General features: G+C 38.2%; 1 protein-coding gene across 4 annotated transcripts in view; it reads left to right on the top strand.

The window, feature by feature from the left end:
• The window catches only part of ankrd29 (ankyrin repeat domain 29), a 134,077-nt gene that overhangs the window by 67,322 nt on the left and 39,087 nt on the right, over positions 1-27,668 (top strand). For 3 of the 4 annotated variants that reach the window (XM_062038765.1, XM_062038766.1, XM_062038764.1), the window contains one exon: positions 4,230-4,291. The exons of the other annotated variant lie outside the window; for it this stretch is intronic. The gene's annotated coding sequence lies outside the window, so the exon portion shown is untranslated. The remainder of the gene's footprint in view (positions 1-4,229; positions 4,292-27,668) is intronic. 4 annotated transcript variants of the gene reach the window in all.

Below are 27,668 nucleotides of genomic sequence, written 5' to 3'. Positions count from 1 at the left end.
GGCCTCTCCAGGCAGCGCATCCTCCGTCGTTCATTTCCTCCGCGACGAGACGCCGAGCCTCCTCCTCCTCCGTCATCTTGATGATTCTTTTCTTTTCCGAGTCGTTTCGGTACGGCGCCATGACATCTGCAGCCCGACTTGGCCACTTTATTAAATCTGCCAAAGAAACCATAGCAGACGTACGTTAGCGCTTTGGCTGACATGTCATCTGTCCGTGTTGCTGCGGCGTCGTGATGCGTTCAATGACTTACCGTCTATCAGCGCCAGGAGAGCTTTGGCATCACTGATTAGATTATCTGCCTCGTTTTCTGCCTCATTCCCACCCTTTAGGACTTCCTCCTTTTGCGAGGAGACTTGAAGTGTCTACAAAGAAGACAAACTGTTTGATATTGTGGATACATCCTCGTTAATGGGCAAACAAAACCCAGATTCCGAACTAACAAAGGTCTTAACTCATTCTCTTTCTATGCCACATCAATGTGGAATGCGCTCCCAACAGGTATAAAAGAAAGGGCATCTCTATCCTCCTTCAAAACCGCTATAAAAGTTCACCTCCAGGCAGCTACAACCCTAAACTAACACCCTCCCCGGATTGCTAATAATCAAATGTAAACAATCAAATGCAGATTCTTTTTCTTATGCCTTCTGATCTCTCTCTCTCTCTCTCTCTCTATGTCCACTACTTGATGTCCATATCCCCACCCCCCCACCCCCCCACCCCACCCCCCTCCACACTCCTGATTGTAAATAATGTAAATAATTCAATGTGATTATCTTGTGTGATGACTGTATTATGATGATAGTATATATGATAGTATATATCTGTATCATGAATCAATTTAAGTGGACCCCGACTTAAACAAGTTGAAAAACTTATTCGGGTGTTACCATTTAGTGGTCAATTGTACGGAATATGTACTTCACTGTGCAACCTACTAATAAAAGTCTCAATCAATCAATTTGAAGTGCAAATCTCATCAAATTTATAGAATAGAATGGACTTTATTGTCATTATATTTGCATATAACGAGATTAAGGACTCCAATTTAAGGTGCGGTAGTGGGAACAAATATGGGGTAAAAATAAATTACACAAGAAGAAAAAAACGAACGATTGAAATATTAAGCAATCCTGTACAACAGGGGTCACCAACGCGGTGCCCGCGGGCACCAGGTAGCCCGTAAGGACTAGAGAGACAAAACTCAAATAGAATTTGAAAATCCAAGAAAATATTTTAAAGACTTGGTCTTCACTTGTTTAAATAAATTCATAAATTTTTTTACTTTGCTCCTTATAACTTTCAGAAAGACAATTTTGGAGAAAAAATACACCCTTAAAAATGATTTTAGGATTTTTAAACACATATACCTTTTTACCTTTTAAATTCCTTCCTCTTCTTTCCTGACAATTTAAATCAATGTTCAAGTAAAAAAAAAATTTATTGTAAAGAATAATAAATACATTTTAATTCAATTCTTCATTTTAGCTCCTGTTTTTTCGACGAAGAATATTTGTGAAATATTTCTTCAAACTTATTATGATTAAAATTCAAAAAAAGGATTCTAGCAAATCTAGAAAATCTGTAGAATCAAATTTAAATCTTATTTCAAAGTCTTTTGAATTTCTTTTAAAATTTTTGTTCTGGAAAATCTAGAATAAATAATGATTTGTCTTTGTTAGAAATATAGCTTGGTCCAATTTGTTATATATTCTAACAAAGTGTAGATTGGATTTTAACCTATTTAAAACATGTCATCAAAATTCTAAAATTAATCTTAATCAGGAAAAATTACTAATGATGTTCCATAAATTCTTTTTTTAAGTTTTTCTCTTTTTTTTTCGGTTGAATTTTGAATTTTAAAGAGTCGAAATTGAAGATAAACTATGTTTCAAAACTTAATTGTCATTTTTTTCGTGTTTTCTCCTCTTTTAAACCGTTCAATTAAGTGTAAATATCATTAATTATTAATAATAACATAGAGTTAAAGGTAAATTGAGCAAATTGGCTATTTCTGGCAATTTATTTAAGTGTGTATCAAACTGGTAGCCCTTCGCATTAATCAGTACCCAAGAAGTAGCTCTTGGTTTCAAAAAGGTTGGTGACCCCTGCTGTACAATATACAAAACACTGTAGAGATACAAAATGCTGTACAATATACAGAACAAGACAAGAGAACCGGAGTAATAAATAACAATCAGTGTCGGACGTAATGCACTCGACATTAAAATGTCCTTATTTTTCAATGAAGATAACTTTAAACTAGTCTTAACTTTAAAGAAATACACTCTATACATTGCTAATGTGGTAAATGACTATTCTAGCTGCAAATGTCTGGTTTTTGATGCAATATCTACATAGGTGTATAGAGGCCCATTTCCAGCAACTATCACTCCAGTGTTCGAATGGTACAATGTGTTTGCTCATTGGCTCAGAAGGCTAATTGATGATTAGAAAACCCTTGTGCAATCATGTTCACACATCTGAAAACAGTTTAGCTCGTTACAGAAGCTACAAAACTGACCTTCCTTTGAGCAGATTGAGTTTCTGGAGCATCACATTTGTGGAGTCAATTAAACGCTCAAAATGGCCAGAAAAAGAGAACTTTCATCTGAAACTCGACAGTCTATTCTTGTTCTTAGAAATGAAGGCTATTCCACAAAATTGTTTGGGTGACCCCAAACTTTTGAACGGTAGTGTAACTACTGTAGTTTTTATGTTATTAACACTTATACTTTTTTGTAGTTGGGTTCTACTTATGATTAACACGTTAATTAACCATAAAATGATTTAAAAATATGATAGTGAGACTAAAAATATTTGCAGCACACAACAATTGGGACTGGTTTGACGAGGTTTTGACAAGGTGCGGGGAGGGTTGATTATGAATATTGGATTGAAACGTTAATACCCTAAAAACTATAATACCTGTGAATGGAACAAGTTTGGGGTGATTTTGACAAGGTGGGGGAGCTGAATGACGTTACTAGTCAGAAAATGTATTTTAGAATAACTTAAAAACCGCAACGGCACAATTTTGAAGCAAAAACCAGCACAAACGATTGGGACAAGTTTGGGGAGATTTGTACGAGGTGCAGAAAAACACAGGTGATGTTAGTCACATATAGGAAACTGTGTCTCACTGTGTGACTTTACTGCTCCCATAATGTAGTAAAATGCACAGATAGTAAATAATTAACCTGAGTCATGATAAAACTCCACATAAGAAATAAAGAGTCAACACTAAATCATCCCTGCAAAGCAGCTAAAGGACAGGGAGAGTTGGCATCTATGTGGTCAAACTGCATAAAATAAACTACAAAAGGGTAAATAAGGGTAAATAAAAACAGAATACAATGATTTGCAAATCCTTTTCAACTTATATTCAATTGAATAGACTGCAAAGACAAGATATTTTAATGTTCCAACTGAGAAACATATTTTTTTTTTGCAAATAATCATTAACTTAGAATTGAATGGCAGCAATGTGGTGATATCCTTTACACACCGTCTCTTTTTGATGCAGAACCGCCTGAGTAATCGAAGGTCAAGGGCATTCAATGTTGTTTTTTGGCCTTGCCGCTTGCTTGCGTGCAGTGATTTCTCCAAATTCTTTGAACCTTTTGATGATATTACGCACCATAGATGATGAAATCCCTAAATTCCTTGCGATAGCTGGTTGAGAAATGTTGTTAGTAAACTGTTCGACTATTTTCTCACGCATTTGTTCACAAAGTGGTGACCCTCGCCCCATCCTTGTTTGTGAATGACTGAGCATTTCATGGAAGCTGCTTTTATACTTAATCATGGCACCCACCTGTTCCCAATTAGCCTGTTCACCTGTGGGATGTTCCAAATAAGTGTTTGATGAGCATTCCTCAAATTTCTCAGTCTTTTTTGCCACTTGTGCCAGCTTTTTTTGAAACATGTTGCAGGCATCAAATTTCAAAGGAGCTAATATTTGCAAAAAAACAAGGTTTACCAGTTCGAACGTTAAATATCTTGTCTTTGCAGTCCATTCAATTGAATATAGGTTGAAAAGGATTAGCAAACCATTGTTTTCTGTTTTTATTTACCATTTACACAACGTGCCAACTTCACTGGTTTTGGGTATTGTACTATACTCCTTAAAATAAACTACTAAACTATGTAAACACAGTACAGTTAGAACAGTAGAATGTGGTAAAAATGCTCCAAAAAGCAAGCATCTATTTTTGCGTTTGTGTTTCAGGGGGTGATGGCGGTGGTTCTTGTGTGTTCTGTACAGCCGGAGCAAATTGCTTCCACAGTGAGGTGAGTCAGTTTCAATTTCCAATTTTCCACGGGTTCAAAACACTCGCAAAGTGTGCACACAATTAGCGCCGCACATGTGGTAATCATGTTAATTGGACGCAGGCCGTAGAGAGGCTCGGTACAATTGTTTTGGTTTTGGAGTGTATTAGAAAATGGAAATGTAATCGCAGCCCTCTTTGACCACATGTTCCTTTTATTAGCAAGTATGTTGCACAACACTGAGAGGCTGCTGCTGGATGTCTTCTCATGATACGTCAAATGCAGCCGGGGTTAATTAAAAAACAACATTAGAGAGTTGCCTACAGCCACAACTGTTATTACTGTAATGTGAGACTCTGGCGTTTATTTGCTTTTGTAGACTTAATTGAACTGAGACGTTAATTGGAGCCTTTACAGTAATCCAATTATAGACACTACACAATTAGCATTTGCAGTGGTTATTAACTTAGCATTATTGTTTGCTAACTGTAGTTGGACTCTGCCTAAAGGGCTCCTACTATGCAAAATCAACTTTTGGTACCAGTTTTTGTGTGTTTCTAAAATGTGAAATTAAGCCATCGAGGCATGGCGGAGATGTTCAAATCACAATCTTGCCTTCCTTCATACTTGCTCCAAACAAGCAATTTGGAATGTGAAACTCAAGTGACTTCTCTCTGTCTGGTGTCCCATGCCCCATACGGGTCTCGGCGAACTACATGGCATATGAACTCGAACGGAGCACGCCGAGGTCTTTCCATTGGTGCGTTGTGTCAGTTAAGGTTCGAGCGTTGGCGTTGCTTCAGAAATTGCAATCTAGGTCCTCTGGCTTTCTTCCCAAGGATTTTCTCGTTGAGGCAGAGATCTTCTATGGATTCCTTGCCCTAGGAACTTTTTCTGGCCACGTTCGATATGCTGGAGGAGCTGTCTCATCATTGGTAACTCTTTCGACCCAAGAAATCTTGAGCATACGCCTAGAGAACCACATTTCTACGGCTTCAAAAGAAGCACTGGCCAGATCAAAGTTTATAGGATGCGGATCTTGGTCGGCATTGAGAGCTTTCAGGCTGCATTTTCCTGAAGGCTGCCTTGGCTGGAGGAGCTGTCTCTCTTTCTGGACTCGTCTTTGGTAACTCTTTCGACCCAAGAAATCTTGAGCATACGCCCATAGAACCACATTTCTCAGGCTTTGATGTTTCTTCTGGTTACAGCGTTTAGAGTCCCATGTTTCTGAGCCGTAAAGAAGCACTGGCCAGATCAAAGTTTGAAGGACGCGGATCTTGGTCGGCATTGAGAGGCTCAGGCTACATTTTCTTGAAGGCTTCCTTGGCTGGAGGAGCTGTCTGTCTTTCTGGACTCGTCATTGGTAACTCTTTCGACCCAAGAAATCTTGAGCATACGCCTATAGAACCACATTTCTCAGGCTTTGATGTTTCTTCTGGTTACAGCGTTTAGAGTCCCATGTTTCTGAGCCGTAAAGAAAGCACTGGCCAGATCAAAGTTTGAAGGACACGGATCTTGGTCGGCATTGAGAGCTTTCAGGCTACATTTTCTTGAAGGCTTCCTTGGCTGGAGGAGCTGTCTGTCTTTCTGAACTCGTCATTGGTAACTCTTTCGACCCAAGAAATCTTGAGCATACACCTATAGAACCACATTTCTCCGGCTTCAATGTTTCTGCGGGTTACAGCGTTTAGAGTCCCATGTTTGTGAGCCGTGAAGAAGCACTGGCCAGATCAAAGTTTGAAGGATGCGGATCTTGGTCGGCATTGAGAGCTTTCAGGCTACATTTTCTTGAAGGCTTCCTTGGCTGGAGGAGCGGTCTGTCTTTCTAGACTCGTCATTGGTAACTCTTTCGACCCACGAAATCTTGAGCATACGCCTATAGAACCACATTTCTCCGGCTTCAATGTTTCTGTGGGTTACAGCGTTTAGAGTCCCATGTTTCTGAGCCGTAAAGAAGCACTGACCAGATGAAAGTTTGAAGGACTTGGATCTTGGTCGGCATTGAGAGCTTTCAGGCTACATTTTCTTGAAGGCTTCCTTGGCTGGAGGAGCTGTCTGTCTTTCTGAACTCGTCATTGGTAACTCTTTCGACCCAAGAAATCTTGAGCATACACCTATAGAACCACATTTCTCCGGCTTCAATGTTTCTGCGGGTTACAGCGTTTAGAGTCCCATGTTTGTGAGCCGTGAAGAAGCACTGGCCAGATCAAAGTTTGAAGGATGCGGATCTTGGTCGGCATTGAGAGCTTTCAGGCTACATTTTCTTGAAGGCTTCCTTGGCTGGAGGAGCGGTCTGTCTTTCTAGACTCGTCATTGGTAACTCTTTCGACGCAAGAAATCTTGAGCATACTCCTATAGAACCACATTTCTCAGGCTTTGATGTTTGTGCTGGTTACAGCGTTTAGAGTCCCATGTTTCTGAGCCGTAAAGAAGCACTGGCCAGATCAAAGTTTGAAGGATGCGGATCTTGGTCGGCATTGAGAGCTTTCAGGCTACGTTTTCTTGAGGACTTCCTTGGCTAAGCACATCCGTTTACATATCTCGTTCGTACAACGACAAACAGACAACAGAGCCGAGATAGTTGAAGGTGTTGACCTGTTCAATCGTGGTGTCTCCTAACTTCGGAGTACAGGTCGGGGGTGTTTCAGATTTCAAGATGACCGTGCACTTTGTCTTCTTGCAGTTTTTTTCACCATTGTTGTTAGTTTGGTCCTGAAGTTGCTGGATGCCTTCTTTGGTTGTTGCCGTGAGAACGATGTGTCGTCCGCGTATCTGATATTGTTGTTAATAACACCAGTAATGGAGACTCCCAATGGGGACTTTGTCAAGTGGTCGCAGTATTGATTTCCCGTACAAGTTAAACAAGTCTGGAGACGCAATACATCCTTCAGTGACGTATTTTGCCTAAAGTTACATCAGCGGAGTATGTGCTCCAATCACTCTATCTCAAAAAAATAAGAGTTATAGTAATTATTGGAAACTCAAGACAGCCATGACAATATGTCCTTCACAAGTGTATGTAAACTTTTGACCACGTCTGTATATCTGTCAGTTGTAGTAGTCAGAAGTAGACTCGATATGGACGCGCTAAAAACTACAACATGGCTGACAGGGAGGAGACGCAGTCGAAGGGGGCTTGGCCTGGAGAGGGGCTTTGGCATGTAAATAGGACTGTCCACAAAACAGTGCAACAGACGGTAAGAAACATGATCCATGCAAACTTTTGACCAAAGAACCACCATTACATCTTATAAAGACCAGTGATTCTCAAACTGTGGTACGCGGGATCCACCTAGTGGTACGCCAAAGAATCACTAAATTAAATATCCAAATACAGTGTTACTGTTCTGTGTAAAGTTACAGTGGCCAAAAATATTAAATGTGCTTGTTAAATAAAACGTCTGCCTTGTTTTTAATGACTATTTAGGCCTACTACGCTACTGTATTTTAATGTGGGTCATTATAATGGTTATTATTATAGTGGTACTTGGAGAGCCAAGTACTTTCTGAGGTGTGTTAGCTAACTCATAATAGGACCCCTTTAGGCGTCTTTTCAGTTGTGTACGGGGGGAGTAGACGGCACAGACACAAGGGGCGTAGTATTTAACACTATGATGTATTATATATATATTCTATATATATAATAACAAACAATAAATATATTAAACTAGAGAATGGTGTGTGACAAAAATCCAAGAGTGTGTGGTGTGTGACTATGTGTGGGAATTACTTGCTGAGTGTTACCATTAGTGTTGAGCGAGAGGCATGTCCAAAAGAGGCAGGGCAGGCTCACAGATCCGTGAAACAAGCAGGAAGTCGGGGGCTATAGCGGGGCGTAGGAGGTCCGTGTCCAAGCGGGAGGTCGAGATCCAAGAGGCAGTCCGGGAAGCAGAGGAACAAGGAATGACGAGACACACAGCTCGTCAACGCGGGAACGGAGGTGTTACACGAACAGATGGTTACGTTCTGGCCCGGGATAGTAGGTTGAGCAGGGTTATAAAGGCAAGTCTGATCATCAGCTCCAGGTGTGCTGATTGCTGATAGATTGCCGCCATAGTGACGCGTGCAGGAGGTGAGAGTCCGTGGGCGTGTCCCGAGGTGCAATCCGCTGGGCTTATTGATGTTGTGACATTTTCACCTAATATAAATGAGTTTTTAGCGCAATGAGTGTTTACCATGTCCACGAGCTGGTCCAAGTCTTCTCGGACCGTTTTGACGTCTTCTTCCTGTTGATCCGTTTTTAGGTCTAGATATCTCTTATCAGTGACAAGCCTCCTCACCAGGCTCTGCAGCACAGGCGACAATGCCAACACATGTTAGGCCACCATAGTCTCTAAATCAGCAAGCAGTCACGCTCGGTAAATGCGCGCATACCTCGGTGACAGAGACGTTCCCCCGAAGGCTGCTCAGCTTAAACACGGAACCAGAGACGTCACTGGTGGTCTGAAGCTGCAGCATCAGCCCACGCAGGCCGCCCTCACTCCTCACGGAGAGCAGCAAAGTGTCGCTGCAGCACTCCAAACCTGGCACTTGATAACAAGCAGAGGGAGCAATAATGCTACCACTACTACTACTATTCTTAGTACTACAGTTGGAACCCTCCGAGTCTTTGCTCTGGTGATGATTAGTGCTTATAGTTACATGGAGAAGCTCACCCTGGCGGTGTTCCTCAGAGCTGCTGTCGCCAGATGAGATGCACTCTATAAACAACATAAATGCAATAATAATCATAATACATCTTTTAGAGTACTTTTCTTAATATTTTTTCTTTCAAACTTGCAATGCAGGCAAATAAATACAAGCCTCTTTATTTAATGAAAAACATTTAAATGCATTTATTTCCACCCACAATTATTGTATTTATGTTAGTTAGCAGAACAAATTACACAAAGGCATTTTTTTCAAAACCTTGTAGAGGTGTGTGGTGCATGAGCCACTAAATAATTCATTTTGTTGCAAATCTAGATCATGGTGTAAGTTTCCAGATTTTTTTTCAGTTGTGTTAACATTAAAGGGGACCTTTGAGGGTTTTAATCTACAAAACCCAAAACCAGTGAAGTTGGCACGTTGTGTAAATGGTAAATAAAAACAGAATATAATGATTTGTGAATCCTTTTCAACGTATATTCAATTGAATAGACTGCAAAGACAAGATATTTAATGTTCCAACTGAGAAACATTTTTGTTTTTTGTTTTTAGAATTTAATGGCAGCAACACATTGCAAAAAAGTTGGCACAGAGGCATTTTTACCACTGTGTTACATGGCCTTTCCTTTTAACAACACTCAGTAATTGTTTTGGAACTGAGGAGAGCAATTTTCATGTGGAATTATTTCCCATTCTTGCTTGATGTACAGCTTGTTCAACAGTCCGGGGTCTCCATTGTGGTTTTTACGCTTCATAATGCGCCACACAGGTCTGGACTACAGGCAGGCCAGTCTAGTACCCGCACTCTTTTACTACGAAGCCACACTGTTGTAACACGTGGCTTGGCATTGTCTTGCTGAAATAAGCAGGGGCGTCCATGATAACGTTGCTTGGATGGCAACATATGTTGCTCCAAAACCTGTATGTACCTTTCAGCATTAATGGTGCCTTCACAGATGTATAAGTTACCCATGCCTTGGGCACTAATACACCCCCATACCATCACACATGCTGGCTTTTGAACTTTGCACCTATAACAATCCGGATGGTTCTGGAGAACACAACGTCCACAGTTTCCAAAAACAATTTGAAATGTGGACTCGTCAGACCACAGAACATTTGTCCACTTTGTATCAGTCCATCTTAGATGAGCTCAGGCCCAGCGAAGCCAGCTGCGTTTCTGGGTGTTGTTGATAAATGGTTTTGGCTTTGCATAGTAGAGTTTTAACTTGCACTTACAGATGTAGCGACCAACTGTAGTTACTGACAGTGGTTTTCTGAAGTGTTCCTGAGCCCATGTGGTGATATCCTTCACACACTGATGTCGCCTTTTGATGCAGTACAGCCTGAGGGATCGAAGGTCACGGGCATTTAAGGTTACGTGCAGTGATTTCTCTAGATTCTCTGAACCTTTTGCTGATTACGAACTGCAGATGGTGAAACCCCTTAATTCCTTGCAATAGCTCATTGAGAAATCTTGTTGTTAAACTGTTGGACTATTTTCTCACCCATTTGTTCACAAAGTGGTGACCCTCGCCCCATCCTTGTTTGTGAATGACTGAGCATTTCATGGAAGCTACTTTTATACCCAATCATGGCACCCACCTGTTCTCATTTAGCCTGTTCACCTGTGGGATGTTCCAAATAAGTGTTTGATGAGCATTCCTCAACTTTTTCAGTCTTTTTTTGCCACTTGTGCCAGCTTTTTTGAAACATGTTGCAGGCATCAAATTCAAAATGAGCTATTATTTGCACAAAATAACAAAGTTTACTAGTTCAAACGTTAAATATCTTGTTTTTGCAGTCTATTCAATTGAATATAAGTTGAAAAGGATTTGCAAATCATTGTATTCTGTTTTTATTTACCATTTACACAACGGGCCAACTTCACTGGTTTTGGGTTTTGTAGATCAGGCCCTATATATTTTATATTATGAAAAATATACATTAAAAATATATGAAATAATTACATAATATATCATGAAAACAATTTTTTTAAAAGTTTAAAATATACACTACCGTTCAAAAGTTTGGGGTCACATTGAAATGTCCTTATTTTTGAAGGAAAAGCACTGTACTTTTCAATGAAGATAACTTTAAACTAGTCTTAACTTTAAAGAAATACACTCTATACATTGCTAATGTGGTAAATGACTATTCTAGCTGCAAATGTCTGGTTTTTGGTGCAATATCTACATAGGTGTATAGAGGCCCATTTCCAGCAACTATCACTCCAGTGTTCTAATGGTACAATGTGTTTGCTCATTGGCTCAGAAGGCTAATTGATGATTAGAAAACCCTTGTGCAATCATGTCCACACATCTGAAAACAGTTTAGGTCGTTACAGAAGCTACAAAACTGACCTTCCTTTGAGCAGATTGAGTTTCTGGAGCATCACATTTGTGGGGTCAATTAAACGCTCAAAATGGCCAGAAAAAGAGAACTTTCATCTGAAACTCGACAGTCTATTCTTGTTCTTAGAAATGAAAGCTATTCCACAAAATTGTTTGGGTGACCCCAAACTTTTGAACGGTAGTGTATTTACAAAAAAATATCAAAATTAATTATGAACAAATTTAATAGATCACACGCAACACACCCACTAATAGTACACACATAGTTTGCACATATTGTTTAGCACATGATATTTGGATCTTAGTAGATCACACCCTATATGTTTTATATTATGTAAAATATATATGAAACATAATAGTAATAATTACATAATATTGTTATTAATAATATATAATTAAAACAATTCAAAAAATCACGGCCTATATGTTTTATATTATGAAAAATATATATAAAACATAATAATAATAATTACATAATATTGTTATAAATAATATACAATGAAAACAATTCTAAAAAAAAAATGGTTTGAAATGTATTTACAAAAAAAATATCAAAATTAATTATCAACAAAAAAATATTCTGTTGCCTGTGTCAGTCGGATTGACTTGAAATTTCTCACTCAGCTCTACAAATCCCACTTGTAATTTCAGAGTGTAGCCACCAAATGTGGTACACACAATTAAGGGGCTGACAAGCACATGCGTGTGTAAGATTTGAGCAAGATTGGGTGAAAAAATATCAAGCAAAACATCAATGAGTAGCTTATTGATTATCTGCGTATGCCCACTGTCCTCGTCCTATGAGGTCCCTTACCTCCAGTCAGGGGGTGACAAAGGTCCAGCCTGCTGTTGAGGTCGCACTCGCACGGCTTGCAGCTGCCTCCGCGTGCCAGGGGGTTGCCGTAGTAACCAGGTGCACATCTTCAAGGCAGGAAAAGAACCACCAAAGATCGGACGGTGTGTGTTTTTGAGTGCGTGAACGAGCAATCCACTTGTCAACAAACCTCTCACATGTGGATCCCGTGTAGCCGGGATTGCACAAACATTCAACCACTCCAGAGCCAACTTCCAGGCAGGCCGACGCCATACTGGAAGGACGATAGCAGCATGAGAACACACTATCTTCAGCTGCCTTGTGGTATGACATTGAACGTGCATTGGACGGGGGACTAACTTGTTCCAGGTAAAGGGACACGGGCAAGCACGGCAGGTCTTTCTGGCAGCGTCTCCATGGTAACCCTCCTGGCATCGCTCGCAGTGGTCGCCCGCCGAGTGGAACTGACAATTCTGGGGATGGTTTTTCGACAAAAAACAAGATGTATTGCGACATCTTGGAAACGCGTAAAATTCAACCGGAACCGCAGAGAGCACCAAGCGTCTCTCAAAAGGACAGTTTATTTCTAAAAAGGCCTTTTTTTTGCAAAATATAATTTTTATTTGATGTAGTATAGTGCCGTGTTTTTCAACCTTTTTTGAGCCAAGGCACATTTTTTGCGTTGAAAATACCCGGAGGCACACACCACCAGCAGAAATCATTAAAAAACTAAACTCAGTTGACAGTAAAAAGTCTTTGTCGCAATTGTTGGATATGACTTTAAAGCATAACCAAGCATGCATCACTATTGTCTCAAAGTAGGTGTACTGTCACCACCTGTCACATCACACTGTGACTTATTTGGAGTTTTTTTGCTGTTTTCCTGTGTGTAGTGTTTTACTTCTTGTCTTGAACTCCTATTTTGGTGGCTTTTTCTCTTATTTTGGTATTCTCCTGTAGCAGTTTCATGGCTTACTTTGAGCGATATTCCCCGCATCTACTTTGTTTTAGCAATCAAGAATATTTCAGTTGTTTTTATCCTTCTTTGTGGGGACATTGTTGATTGTCATGTCATGTTCGGATGTACATTGTGGACGCCGTCTTTGCTCCACAGTAAGTCTTTGCTGTCGTCCAGCATTCTGTTTTTGTTTACTTTGTAGCCAGTTCAGTTTTAATTTCGTTCTGCATAGCCTTCCCTAAGCTTCAATGCCTTTTCTAAGGGGCACTCACCTTTTGTTTATTTTTGGTTTAAGCATTAGACACCTTTTTACCTACACGCTGCCTCCCGCTGTTTCCGACATCTACAAAGCAATTAGCTACCGGCTGCCACCTACTGATAAGGAAGAGTATTACACGGTTACTCTGCCGAGCTCTAGACAGCACCAACACTCTACAACAACACATCATTTGCAGACTATAATTACTGGTTTGCAAAAAATATTTTTAACCCAAATAGGTGAAATTAGATCATCTCCCACGGCACACCAGACTGTATCTCACGGCACAGTGGTTGAAAAACACTGGTATAGTGAATGCCGATACGGTTACAATATTGCACATTTAAAAACGTTATTATGATGCGAATTGCTATCGAAATGCAATATATACAGTAAGTACAGTGCATCCAGAAAGTATTCAGTGTTTCACTTTCCCACATTTTGTTATGTTACAGCTCTTATTCCAAAGTGGAATAAATACATTTTTCCCTCAAAATTCTACACAAATTACCCTTATATTGACAATGTAACATTTTTGTTGTGTTATTTTGCAAATTTTATAAAAAATAAAAAATCCCATTTACAAGTATCCACAGCCTTTACAGCCTCAAGTCTTTTTGAATACAATCCTACAAGCTTGGCACACCTATCTTTGGGCAGTTTTGACCATTCCTCTTTGCAGCACCTCTTAAGCTCGATCAGGTTGGATGGGTCGGTTTTCATCCAGGATGTCTCTGTACATTGCTGCATTCATCTTAGTCTAGTCAGGGGGGTGACCTAGAACCCCATGGTCACTCTGTCAGAGCTACAGCATTCCTCTGTGGAGAGAGGAGAACCTTCCAGAAGGGAAACCATCTCTGCAGCAATCCACCAATCAGGCCTTTATGGTAGAGTAGTCAGACGGAAGCCATTTCTTAGTAAAAAGTTTGTCAAAATGCACCTGAAAAACTCTCAGACCATGTGAAACATCACCAGGCCAATACCATGCCTCCAGTGAAGCATGGTGGTGGCAGCATCGTGCTGTGGGGATGGTTTTTAGTGGCAGGAACTGGGAGACAAGTCAGGGTAGAGGGAAAGATGAATGCAGCAATGTACAGAGACATCCTGGGTGAAAACCAACACTTCTTATCCAACCTGATGGAGCTTGAGAGGTGCTGCAAAGAGGAATGGGCGAAACTGCCCAGAGATAGGTGTGCCAAGCTTGGAGGATCGTATTCGAAAGGACTTGAGGCTGTAATTGCTGCCAAAGGTGCATCAACAAAGTATTGAGCAGAGACTGTAAATACTTTTATGTACATGTTTTGTTTTTTTGTTTTTTTAAATAAATTTGCTAAATAAAAAAATAAAAAGTTGAACATTGTCATTATGGGGTATTGTCTGTAGAATTTTGAGGACAAAAATGAATGTATTCCATTTTGGAATAAGGCTGTAACACAGATGTGTCAAAGTTGTCGAGGGCCACATCGCAGTTATGTTTGGCCCCAGAGGGCCGCTTCTAACAGTGAATACTATTATTACGCAATTTTTAATGCATGTTATTATTAATAGATTTTTTTTTTAAACTAACATGTAAAAAAAATGGTGTAAATTGCAATAATTTCACCTCAAAATGTAGTGTATATTACTGTAAAATGGAAAAACAGTATTGCTGTTTTTATGGTAAAAAAAAAAAAAAAGCCAGCTCAGTTGCCAGAATTGTACTGTAAAATTTACTTTTTTTTTACTGTAAAATAAAAAAAAAACTGCAATTTTACAGTAAACTTTTGGCGCCTGAGCTGCCAGTTTGTTTTTGTTTTTACCGTTTTTTTTAACAACTGTAGATTTTTCGGTGTATTACTGTAAATGCCAAAACGGCACCACAGTTTATTACAGTTAAAAAAAACAAAACTGTTTTTTTCATTTATAGAAAAATGCCGTAAAAACCACGGTAAATTTCACAATTTTACCATGAATTCTATTGCTACTTTTACATTGAACAATTTGATGGATAACTTGCTTTGATATAATTATTATTAGTATTTATTTCTATTTAAAAAATGGTTTGAATGTTTGATCGTACATTTTTGCATAATTAGACAACATTTAAGTTAATATTTGCGACTACATGGAGTACCTATATTTTTTTCCTCCCAAAATAGAAAGAAAGAATTAGGGCTGTCCGATAATGGCTTTTTGACGATATCCGATATTCCGATATTGTCCAACTCTTTAATTACAGATACCGATATCAACCGATACCGATATCAACCGATATATGCAGTCGTGGAATTAACACATTAGTATGCCTAATTTGGACAACCATGTATGGTAAAGATAAGGTACTTTTTAAAAAAATAATAAAATAAGATAACTAAATTAAAAACATTTTCTTGAATAAAAAAGAAAGTAAAACAATATAAAAACAGTTACATAGAAACTAGTAATTAATGAAAATGAGTAAAATTAACTGTTAAAGGTTAGTACTATTAGTGGACCAGCAGCACGCACAATCATGTGTGCTTACAGACTGTATCCCTTGCAGACTGTATTGATATATAATGTAGGAACCAGAATATTGATAACAGAAATAAATGGGGGGAGGGAGGTTTTTTGGGTTGGTGCACTAATTGTAAGTGTATCTTGTGTTTTTTATGTTGATTTAATAAAAAAAAACAAAAAAAAACAAACAAACAAAAAACCAATACAGATAATAAAAAAACCGATGCCGATAATTTCCGATATTACATTTTAACGCATTTATCGGCCGATAATATCGGCAGGCCGATATTATCGGACATCCCTAGAAAGAATACATTAAGTAAGAAAAGTCACAGTACTTGGTTGATACATATTGTTTCCAGGCTTTCGAGGGGCCAAATAAAATGAAGTGGGGGGCCACATCTGGCCCTAGGGCCTTGAGTTTAACACTTGTGCTGTAACATAACAAAATGTAGAAAAGATGGAACGCTGTGAATACTTTCCGGATGCACTGTAGTACATGCTTAGAGCAAGATACATTTTAGGCGCACATGCATAAAGATTCACAATTTATAGTCACATTGTTCCCGTTACAGTCCACGGGCATCATGGCCAAGTAGTCCAAAGCGTAAAAAGCATTATTTTTGCAAAAGCAGATTTGCCCGGTGAACATCCATCTATACTAGTGTTGTCCCGATACCAATATTTTGGTCCCTGTACTGGTACCAAATTGTATTTCGATACTTTTCGGCAGAGGTGGGACCAAGTCATTGCTTTGCAAGTCACAAGTAAGTCTCAAGTCTTTGCCCTCAAGTCTCGAGTCAAGTCCTGAGTCAAGACTGGCAAGTCCCGAGTCAAGTCCAAAGTCAAGACTGAAAAGTCTCAAGTCAAGTCACAAGTCCTGCATTTTGAGTTTCGAGTCCTTTCTAGTCCTTTTGACCACAGACTAATATTTTTACACAGATTGTGTATGCTTTTAAACCGCTGTATTTATTTATTAAAACAAGTGCATTTGAAATAGCAGGAAAGAAAATAGTACTGACATTGCAATTCATAATAGCACTATTAACCAGTCATTTTAATAGTTTAAACAATTTTAAACATTTAACTCATTCCTTTACAGAATAAACACATTTGCAAAAACAAGTGCAACTGTACTTATTTGTACAAAAGTGTTAACATTGTATTTCCATGGCATATTGCATTGTAACTAGTTCCACAGCAGTTTCTATTCTGTTCTTACCTTATCTCATTGATCTCATCTCATACTGTATGTGTGTTGATGTGTGCGTACACATGAAAAACATAACAAATACATGAACATAACAATGAACAGAGTTGTACTTTTTAGATGTCAGGGCCCTATGCAATATGTACACATATTCTTAATATAGTATACAGTATATTTTAACTAACCTTTATTTGACTATGTTTGTCTTTTTGTAGGTGGCTAAAATACGCGGTGCTGCTGACCGCCGTCTAACGTTATGTTACTGTGTGTGATACATTGACTAACGTAACGTTATGTGTAGGTACCTCATGCAACCCTGCTTAAAAAAATCACTTGTCAAAAAGTATGAATAAGGTAGCAAACTGCAGTGGACGCAACATATTGCCGTGTTTGAAATGACGTTATAACCATAAACATCTTATAAGTAGACGCAATATTGGTTGCTGTGACGCGAGCAATTTGCATCTTGAAGTGGTGATGAGGAGCCGGCGAGCAGCCTAAACTGACAGTTGACAGGTAGAAAACAAAGATGCCAGGCTGGTGTTCAGCGTTTTCCTGCTCAAATGAGCGGACTGTTGAAAATAGGAATCGGGGGATTACTTTTCACAAGTAAGATTTAACATTAATGTACTATTGGTTGTATTTTATGAAAATAACATTACCACAGAGTTGAGAAGGAGCAAAGATCTTCAATATTTGTATGTGAAAATCACAAATAAATCTTCTGGGGGAGGATGACGCCCCTACAGGGGTTTGGTTTACAAACTTTCTGCCCCACCTAAAACAAAATTCACCAGCCGCCATTGATTATAATGCATTCTCATTTTAGGCAAAATATAAGACAATACTTTCTTAACAGTATAATTGTAACCAGGAATAAGTCTTCAAGTAACAATATTCAAATACTAACATTGTTGGGTAAAACAGAATTTGGTTTTATTCTGAATCCAGTGAAACAGATTGGTGGTTTCAGCTGATATAAAGACTTTCATGTGTTTATATATGTTTAAGTATTTGGCAGACGCTTTTATCCAAAGCGACATACATAAAAAATACATATATAACAATCACTGTAAACATGATCATTTAAGGGAAGAATGTAATACAAAATATCAATACAAAGTGTCACGACAGAATAAACTCTCTGCTGCTGCAGCAACAGAGATACGGTCTATAAGATATATAGATATCTAATGTATTCATACATTGTTTATGTAGCATGTATATATAACGTAATCATATTGTTTCTTCAATTTAAAAATAGCTGACCGTTTTTTCCCCCCTTCTCTGGGATTATATTCCCAGTTTTAATCTCGGACGTCTGGTCACTTATAGCGTATAAGAATATTATATTACTGTTAAGCAAACTATGAATAATAAAACATGTGTCCGTTATCATAGCTACACGTATGACAAAAAAGCGCGTGAAAATGAGTGGTATTCAGTGAGGTAAAATGAATTAAATGCGTTGACAGTTCATTGCTCCTGCCAAATGAATTGCACTGAGTGGAGCGGATCACCACTCCAAGATGGCGGCCCCGCGTCTCGTCTGCGCCAGTAGGCAGTAGCGCTCAATGCTGCGTACCCTTATAAGATGTCTATGGTTATGACGTTAGCAGTGAGTTTACAGCATCACTGATTTAACTACACAGCAAATAAAAGTCATGTTACTTAGCCAATAAACGTTAGCTTACATTCAAAACTTACCCTTCTTTGTGCAACTTCAAATGTCGAACGAAGTTGGAAGTTGTTGCGTCTCCGTCTGTAATATTCGAACTGCGTGATTTGCATACGGCAATTCGTTGACCAAGTCGTAGTTTTTATACCCGAACGAAACCAACTTTGGTATAAATCTTTCTCACTGGCGCGTTGTTTGACAACTCTTGTTCGGTGGTTGTCCTGCAATTTGATTGGCTGAATGCTGTGTGATGAAAACAATGTAGATCTAATTTGATTGGCTGTTGTACTGAGAGCACACACGCTGACACGCAGCACACACGCTTATAGACAGACACGTACAAAATGAAAGCTACGGACCGCTCCCAAATAACTTTTTAAGCTTTAGGTTTTGGGGAAAGTAGCAAGTCATGTCAAGTCAAAAGGCTCAAGTCCAAGTGAAGTCACAAGTCATTGATGTTAAAGTCTAAGTCGAGTTGCAAGTCTCTTTACATTTTGTCAAGTCGAGTCTAAAGTCATCAAATTCATGACTCGAGTCTGACTCGAGTCCAAGTCATGTGACTCGAGTCCACACCTCTGCTTTTCGGTACTTTTCTAAATAAAGGGGACCACAAAAAATTGCATTATTGGCTTTATTTTAACAAAACATCTTAGGGTACATTAAACATATGTTTATTATTGCAAGTTTGTCCTTAAATAAAATAGTGAACTTACAAGACAACTTGTCTTTTAGTAGAAAGTAAACAAACAAAGGCTCCTAATTTAGCTGCTGACATATGCAGTAACATATTGTGTCATTTATCATTCTATTATTTTGTCAACATTATGAAGGACAAGTGGTAGAAAATGAATTATTCATCTACTTGTTCATTTACTGTTAATATCTGCTTACTTTCTGTTTCAACATGTTCTATCTACACTTCTGCTAAAATGTAATAATCACTGATTATTTTGTTGTTTGATAATTTACATTAGTTTTGGATGATACCACAAATGTGGGTATCAATCTGATACCAAGTAGTTACAGGATCATACATTGGTCGCATTCAAAGTCCTCATGTGTCCAAGGACATATTTCCTGAGTTTATAAACAATATAAAAATGATTTTCAAGGTAAAAGTTGATTTTCAAGTTAAACAATTATTTTCAAGATAAAAAATGATTTTCAAGGTAAAAGTTGATTTTCAAGGTAAACAATTATTTTCAAGATAAAAAATGATTTTCAAGGTAAAAGTTGATTTTCAAGGTAAACAATTATTTTCAAGATAAAAAATGATTTTCAAGGTAAAAAAAATTATTTTCAAGGTAAAAAAAATTATTTTCAAGGTAAATAATGATTTTCAAGTTAAAAGTTAAATTTTCAAGGTAAAAAATTATTTTCAAGGCAAAAAATGATTTTCAAGGTAAAAAATTATTTTCAAGGTAAAAAATTATTTTCAAGGTAAAAAATTATTTTCAAGTTAAAAAAAATGATTTTCAAGGTAAAAGTTGATTTTCAAGGTAAAAGTTGATTTTCAAGGTAAAAAATGATTTTCAAGGTAAAAAATGATTTTCAAGGTAAAAGTTGATTTTCAAGGTAAAATTTGATTTTCAAGGTAAAAAATGATTTTCAAGGTAAAAAATGATTTTCAAGGTAAAAAAATGATTTTCAAGGTAAAAAATTATTTTCAAGGTAAAAAAAATGATTTTCAAGGTAAAAAATTATTTTCAAGGTAAAAAATTATTTTTAAGGTAAAAAATGATTTTCAAGGTAAAAAAATGATTTTCAAGGTAAAAAATTATTTTCAAGGTAAAAAAAATTATTTTCAATGTAAAAGTTGATTTTCAAGGTAAAAAATGATTTTCAAGGAAAAAAAAGATTTTCAAGGTAAAAAATTATTTTCAAGGTAAAAAATTATTTTCAAGTTTAAAAAATGATTTTCAAGGTAAAAGTTGATTTTCAAGGTAAAAAATTATTTTCAAGGTAAAAAATGATTTTCAAGGTAAAAGTTGATTTTCAAGATAAAAGTTAAATTTTCAAGGTAAAAAATGATTTTCAAGGCAAAAAATGATTTTCAAGTTAAAAAAATGATTTTCAAGGCAAAAGTTGATTTTCAAGGTAAAAAATTATTTTCAAGGTAAAAAATTATTTTCAAGGTAAAAGTTGATTTTCAAGGTAAAATTTGATTTTCAAGGTAAAAAATGATTTTCAAGGTAAAAAATGATTTTCAAGGTAAAAAAAATGATTTTCAAGGTAAAAAAATATTTTCAAGGTAAAAAAAATGATTTTCAAGGTAAAAAATTATTTTCAAGGTAAAAAATTATTTTTAAGGTAAAAAATGATTTTCAAGGTAAAAAAAATGATTTTCAAGGTAAAAAATTATTTTCAAGGTAAAAAAAAATATTTTCAATGTAAAAGTTGATTTTCAAGGTAAAAAATGTAAGAAACTCACTTTATTTGTCGCCAAGGAGGTGAGGATTAGTGATTTCGAAGTAGCTAAAACACTGCAGACTGCGGATGGACTTTAGCCGCTAGCTAGCTAGCCATGTCTTAAAGCACCTCTTCCTGAGGGCGTTTCGGTGTTATAACTTCACCTTTATCGTTATTTTTTTAAGCCAAAATGCGTCCGTTCTCCCTTTTTTGTCTACACCCTGTGTCTGTTTTTAAGTACTCCGTGATTGTGCGCTGCCGAACATGCTCCTCTGCTCGTAAACCAGCAATGGGGCGCGGGGGGGGGGGGGGGGGGGTACTTTTCAGAGGTGGTATAGTACCATATATGATTAATTAGTGTCGTGGTACTACATTAATATCGGTATACCGTACAACCCTGCATGAAAGTATTAGAAATAACAGCTTAAGGGTTTCTGTATGACTTTTCCTATTCATGCTTTCAGCATATTACAGCATGTGTGTAGTACAGTGCGTGCTGTGTGTGTGTGTGTGTGTGTGTGTGTGTGTGTGTGTGTGTGTGTGTGTGTGTGTATACCAACCACACATTTCCCCGTGCACTCTTCACACTCTTCAGAGAGTCCATTGCAGCTGCAAGGCTCGCATTGACCCCGCTTCGGTCCGGTCCACTCTCTGTAGGAGCCTGAAGCGCACTTCTGCAAAAAGGCACACACACACACACACTTATATACACGGAGATCAAACACTTGATTGTGGGTCAATAAACACGAGCAAGCTCTCTCACCGCAGCGCTTGACCCAGCCATGATGATTCATCATGGCACTGTAATCAGACGGCAGGATGATATATTGCACCTGGACGGGCTGTTAAAGCGTTGTGTCACACTCACTCGCAGCTCTATTTGTCACACCTTCCGATACTGCAACTCGTGCCTCAATGCCAGAGTGGAAAGGAAAACACAATCCACTTTTAAATGGATGGTTTCTGAAGGTCCAACATGTCATGTGGACTTTTTTTGTCTTTTCTCGATCTTTAAGCAATTCACTAGCTTAAGTTGGTTTGGTTAGATCACAGGTGTCAAACTCAAGGCACGGGGGCCAGATGTGGCCCGCGACATCATTTTATTTGGCCCGCAAACACCTGGAAATGATAAGTGCTTAATATTTTCTCATTAAAGGCCTACTGAAAGCCACTACTACCGACCACGCAGTCTGATAGTTTGTATATCAATGATGAAATCTTAACATTGCAACACATGCCAATACGGCCGGGTTAACTTATAAAGTGCAATTTTACATTTCCCGCGACACTTCCGGTTGAAAACGTCTAGATATGATGACGTATGCGTGTGACGTCACGGAGAGAACGGAAGTATTCGGACCCCATTGGATCCAATACAAAAAAGCTCTGTTTTCATCCCAAAATTCCACAGTATTCTGGACATCTGTGTTGGTGAAACTTTTGCGATTTTTTTAATGAACAATGAAGACTGCAAAGAAGAAAGCTGTAGGTGTGATCGGTGTATTAGCGGCGGACTACAGCAACACAACCAGGAGGACTTTGAGATGGATAGCAGACGCGCTAGCCGCCAACCTCACCTTGACTTCCTCCGTCTCCGGGCCGCATCGGTGATCGGGTGAAGTCCTTTGTCGCTCCGTCGATCGCTGGAACGCAGGTGAGCACGGGTGTTGATGAGCAGATGAGGGCTGGCTGGCGTAGGTGGAGAGCTAATGTTTTTAGCATAGCTCTGTGAAGTCCCGTTGCTAAGTTAGCTTCAATGGCGTAGTTAGCAACAGCATTGTTAACCTTCGACAGGCTGGAAAGCATTAACCGTGTATTTACATGTCCAATAGTATTGTTGATCTTCTGTCTGTCCTTCCAGTCAGGGTTTTATTTATTTTGTTTCTATCTACATTTGAGCCCGATGCTATCACGCTAGCTCCGTAGCTAAAGTGTTTCGCCTATGTATTGTCGTGGAGATAAAAATCACTGTGAATGTCCATTTCGCGTTCTCGACTCTCATTTTCAAGAGGATATAGTATCCGAGGTGGTTTAAAATACAAATCCGTGATCCACAATAGAAAAACGAGAAAGTGTGGAATCCAATGAGCCAGCTTGTACCTAAGTTACGGTCAGAGCGAAAAAAGATACGTTCTGCACTGCACGCTAGTCCTTCACTCTCACGTTCCTCATCCACGAACCTTTCATTCTCGCTCAAATTAATGGGGTAATCGTCGCTTTCTCGGTCCGAATCTCTCTCGCTGCATTGTAAACAATAGGAAAATGTGAGCAGCCCTTCCTCCTGTGACGTCACGCTACTTCCGGTATAGGCAAGGCTTTTTTTTTATCAGCGACCAAAAGTTGCGAACTTTATCGTCGTTGTTCTCTACTAAATCCTTTCAGCAAAAACATGGCAATATCGCGAAATGATCAAGTATGACACATAGAATGGATCTGCTATCCCCGTTTAAATTTTTAAAAAAAATTTCAGTAGGCCTTTAAATGGTAAATGGGTTATACTTGTAATCATAGTAGTATCGACTAGATACGTGCCTGTACTTGGTATCATTACAGTGGATGTCAGGTGTAGATCCACCCATGGCGTTTGTTTACATTTTGACGCCGGTGAGCTACGGTGTGTAGTGAAACATGTTTAGCTATTCCTCGTCCTGCAGGGATGATACTTGTAAGAAACGTACTTTATTTGTCGCCATGGAGACAAGGATTAGTGATTTAGAAGTAGCTAAAACACGACTGCGGATGGACGTTAGCGGCTAGCTAGCTAACCATGTCTTAAAGCACCTCTTCTTGAGGGCGTTTCAGTGTTATAACTTCACCTTTATTGTTAGTTTTTACACCAAAATGCGTCCGTTCTCCCTTTTCTGTCTACACACTGTGTCTGCTTGTAAGTACTCAGTGATTGTGTGCCGCCGAACATGCTCGTCTGCTCGTAAACCAGCAATGACACGACGTGACTTGGGGGGTGCGGGAGCGGTATGTTTCAGAGGCGGTATCGTACCGAAAATAATAATAATAATAACTGGGATTTATATAGCGCTTTTCTAAGTACCCAAAGTCGCTTTACATGTTTTTCTGAACCCATCAATCATTCACACCTGGTGGTGGTAAGCTACTTTCGTAGCCACAGCTGCCCTGGGGTAGACTGACTGAAAATGATTCATTAGTATTGCGGTACTATACTAATACCGGTATACCGTACAACCCTAATGGATATTAAAAGGTTGTTTAAAACCCTTAAAGTGCAGATTCTGTGCTATGAAGGGCTTTAAAACCGGACTGAAAAATATTAAGATAGTAATTGTAAAAGCACAGCTTTCTTTGAAGCTTTGAAATAGGTCTAAAATTTGATAAAATAGAGGGATCTAAATTGTGTTTCTTTAGCAGACGTTCCACAATAGCTTGTTCAAAATCATTTGGGACAGTCCCTGGGATCTGAGCCGAGGATGTCGTTGTGGTTTGTGCAGCCCTTTGAGACACTCGTGATTTAGGGCGATATAAGTCAACATTGATTGATTGATTGAGTCCCTGAAGTTAATTGTTTCCTGGACGTGAGGGGGTGGGGGGTGGGGGGGGTCCGATGACATCCCAGACGTCTTTGAACAGACGAGGTGGCAATAAGTCAGTGGAACACGTCGCGGGCTTGAGCTGTCATACAATTTTGTTGAGCGAGGACGGGGACAGCGGCTCAAACTGCCTCAAGGTGAATGGACAGGTGACAAAAATAGAAAGGGTCAAGAGGTGGGAGAGAAATGTTTGCCCTAATTGCGAGTGAATGCCCCGATGCTGAAGCTGAACTGAAATGCTGATCGGATGTAGGGCGACTGTTGAATCGTTTGAATGTTGATAGTGTTTGAATGTTGAAGAGCAAACCATGATTTTTAGGTTCAAACATACAAAATTATCCCAAAAAAAGGTACCATAAAACATTAAGATGCTAACGTTCTCACAACGCACGTTTATCGGCAGCTCCAAGTATCACAAACCACGATTTTTGGGTTTTATCATACAAAATTAGCACAAAAAAAAAAAGCTAGCATAAAATGTTAGCATGCTAGCGTTCTCACAAGTAGGCTAACGCACGTTAACTATCGGCATACTTGGATGACAACACCAGGTATTAGGGGTGTGGGAAAAAATCGATTCGAATTCTAATCGCGATTCTCACGTTGTGCGATTCAGAATCGATTCTCATTTTTTAAAAATCTATATATATATATATATTTTTATTTTTTTATTTTTTTTTAAATTAATCAATCCAACAAAACAATACACAGCAATACCATAACAATGCAATCCAATTCCAAAACCAAACCCGACCCAGCAACACTCAGAACTGCAATAAACAGAGCAATTGAGAGGAGACACAAACACGACACAGAACAAACCAAAAGTAGTGAAACAAAAATTAATATTATCAACAACAGTATCAATATTAGTTCCAATTTCAACATAGCAGTGATTAAAAATCCCTCATTGACATTATCATTAGACATTTATAAAAATAAAAATAAATGAACAATAGTGTCATAGTGGCTTACACTTGCATCTCATAAGCTTGACAACACACTGTGTCCAATATTTTCACAAAGATAAAATAAGTCATATTTTTGGTTCATTTAATAGTTAAAACAAATTTACATTATTGCAATCAGTTGATAAAACATTGTCCTTTACAATTATAAAAGCTTTTTACAAAAATCTACTACTCTGCTTGCATGTCAGCAGACTGGGGTAGATCCTGCTGAAATCTATGTATTGAATGAATAGAGAATCCTTTTGAATCGGGAAAAAATCGTTTTTGAATCAAGAATCGTGTTGAATTGAAAATAAATAGATTTTGAATCGAATCGTGATCCCAAGAATCGATATTGAATCGAATCGTGGGACACCCAAAGATTCACAGCCCTACTTAGTATCACTAACCAAACCTCTAAAGGCTTAGTGGCCACATGCGTGGACAGCACCTTTTAGCTCTTATTTCCAAAATTGTGTAAACTACTGAATTGGGGTCTTATGGCCGCTTATGTGGACACATATACTGCCATCTGGTGGTGTCAAAAGAGTATAACATACAATGGAATTTGGAAAAAAAAAGTGTAAAAATAAGAATTAGCATGTCACTAAACATGAAGTACACGTTTGTGTACTTACAGACTAAGTACATCATATCAAAAGATGATTCTTACTTTGTATTCTAATTAGGGTCCAATAAGCCCAAATAGAAATAAAAAAAAAGCATGTAAACAAACAGCTTGGGCCTTAAGAGGTTAAGCATGCAAAAAAAAAAAAGCTAGCATATAACGTTAGCATGCTAACGGTCTCACAAGTATAGCATACTAACGCACATTAACTGTTAGCATACTCGCAGGGTGAGTGGAGTTTGTGGATGTTGGAACAGTATGAAATCGCATGAGAAATGCGAAAATTGACTTTTAACGAATGTGAAAAGGAGGAGTGACTTATGCCGTAAAGCAAGTCGGCACATTTGTAGTTTGTTGTTTGGCAGGGTTCCTGCCACCCTCCTCAAAGTTACTTAGTGCCAGTGAAAGTGATACATTATAATTTAATTTTTTTTAATGATGTTAGTTTTTTTACATAACATAAAAATTACTAACATATATCCTATATAGGGTTGTGCCGATACCAATGTTTTGGTGCCGATACCAATGTTTTGCTACCGGTACCAAAATGTATTTCAATACTTTTCGATACTTTTCTAAATAAAGGGGACCACAAAAAATGGCATTATTGGCTCTATTTTAACAAAAAAAAATCTTACGATACATTAAACATATGTTTCTTTTTGCAGTGTTGTCCTTAAATAAAATAGTGAACGTACGAGACAACTTTTCTTTTATTAGTAAGTAAACAAACAAAGGCTCCTAATTTAGTCTGCTGACATAAGCAGTAACATATTGTGTCATTTATCATTCTATTATTTTGTCAACATTATTAAGGACAAGTGGTAGAAAATGAATTATTAATCTACTTGTTCATTTACTGTTAATATCTGCTTTCTTTCTCTTTTAACATGTTCTATCTACACTTCTGTTAAAATGTAATAATCACTTATTCTTCTGTTGTTTGGATGCTTTCGATCCGATACCAAGTAGTTACAGGATCATACATTGGTCATATTCAAAGTCTTCATGTATCCAGGACATATTTCCTGAGTTTATAAACATAATATAAAAAAAATTTAAAACAAAAAAAGATTTTGTGATGCTAAAAAAATAGCGATGTAATCATAGTAGTATCGACTAGATACGCTCCTGTACTTGGTATCATTACAGTGGATGTCAGGTGTAGATCCACCCATGGCGTTTGTTTACATTGTGACGCCAGTGGACTACGGTGTGTAGTGAAGCATGTTTAGCTATTCCTCGTCCTGCATGTAAGAAAACTCACTTTATTTGTCGCCATGGAGACCAGGATTAGTGATTTAGAAGTAGCTAAATTACTGCAGACTGTGGCTGGGCGTTAGCCGCTAGCTAGCTAGCCATGTCTTTAAAGCAGGGGTCACCAACGCGGTGCCCGCGGGCACCAGGTAGCCCGTAAGGACCAGATGAGTAGCCCGCTGGCCTGTTCTAA

Source organism: Entelurus aequoreus, linkage group LG27 (assembly GCF_033978785.1).
Source record: "Entelurus aequoreus isolate RoL-2023_Sb linkage group LG27, RoL_Eaeq_v1.1, whole genome shotgun sequence".
In the NCBI taxonomy this organism is placed as follows: Eukaryota; Metazoa; Chordata; class Actinopteri; order Syngnathiformes; family Syngnathidae; genus Entelurus; species Entelurus aequoreus.
This window is presented reverse-complemented; position numbering and strand designations above follow the sequence as displayed.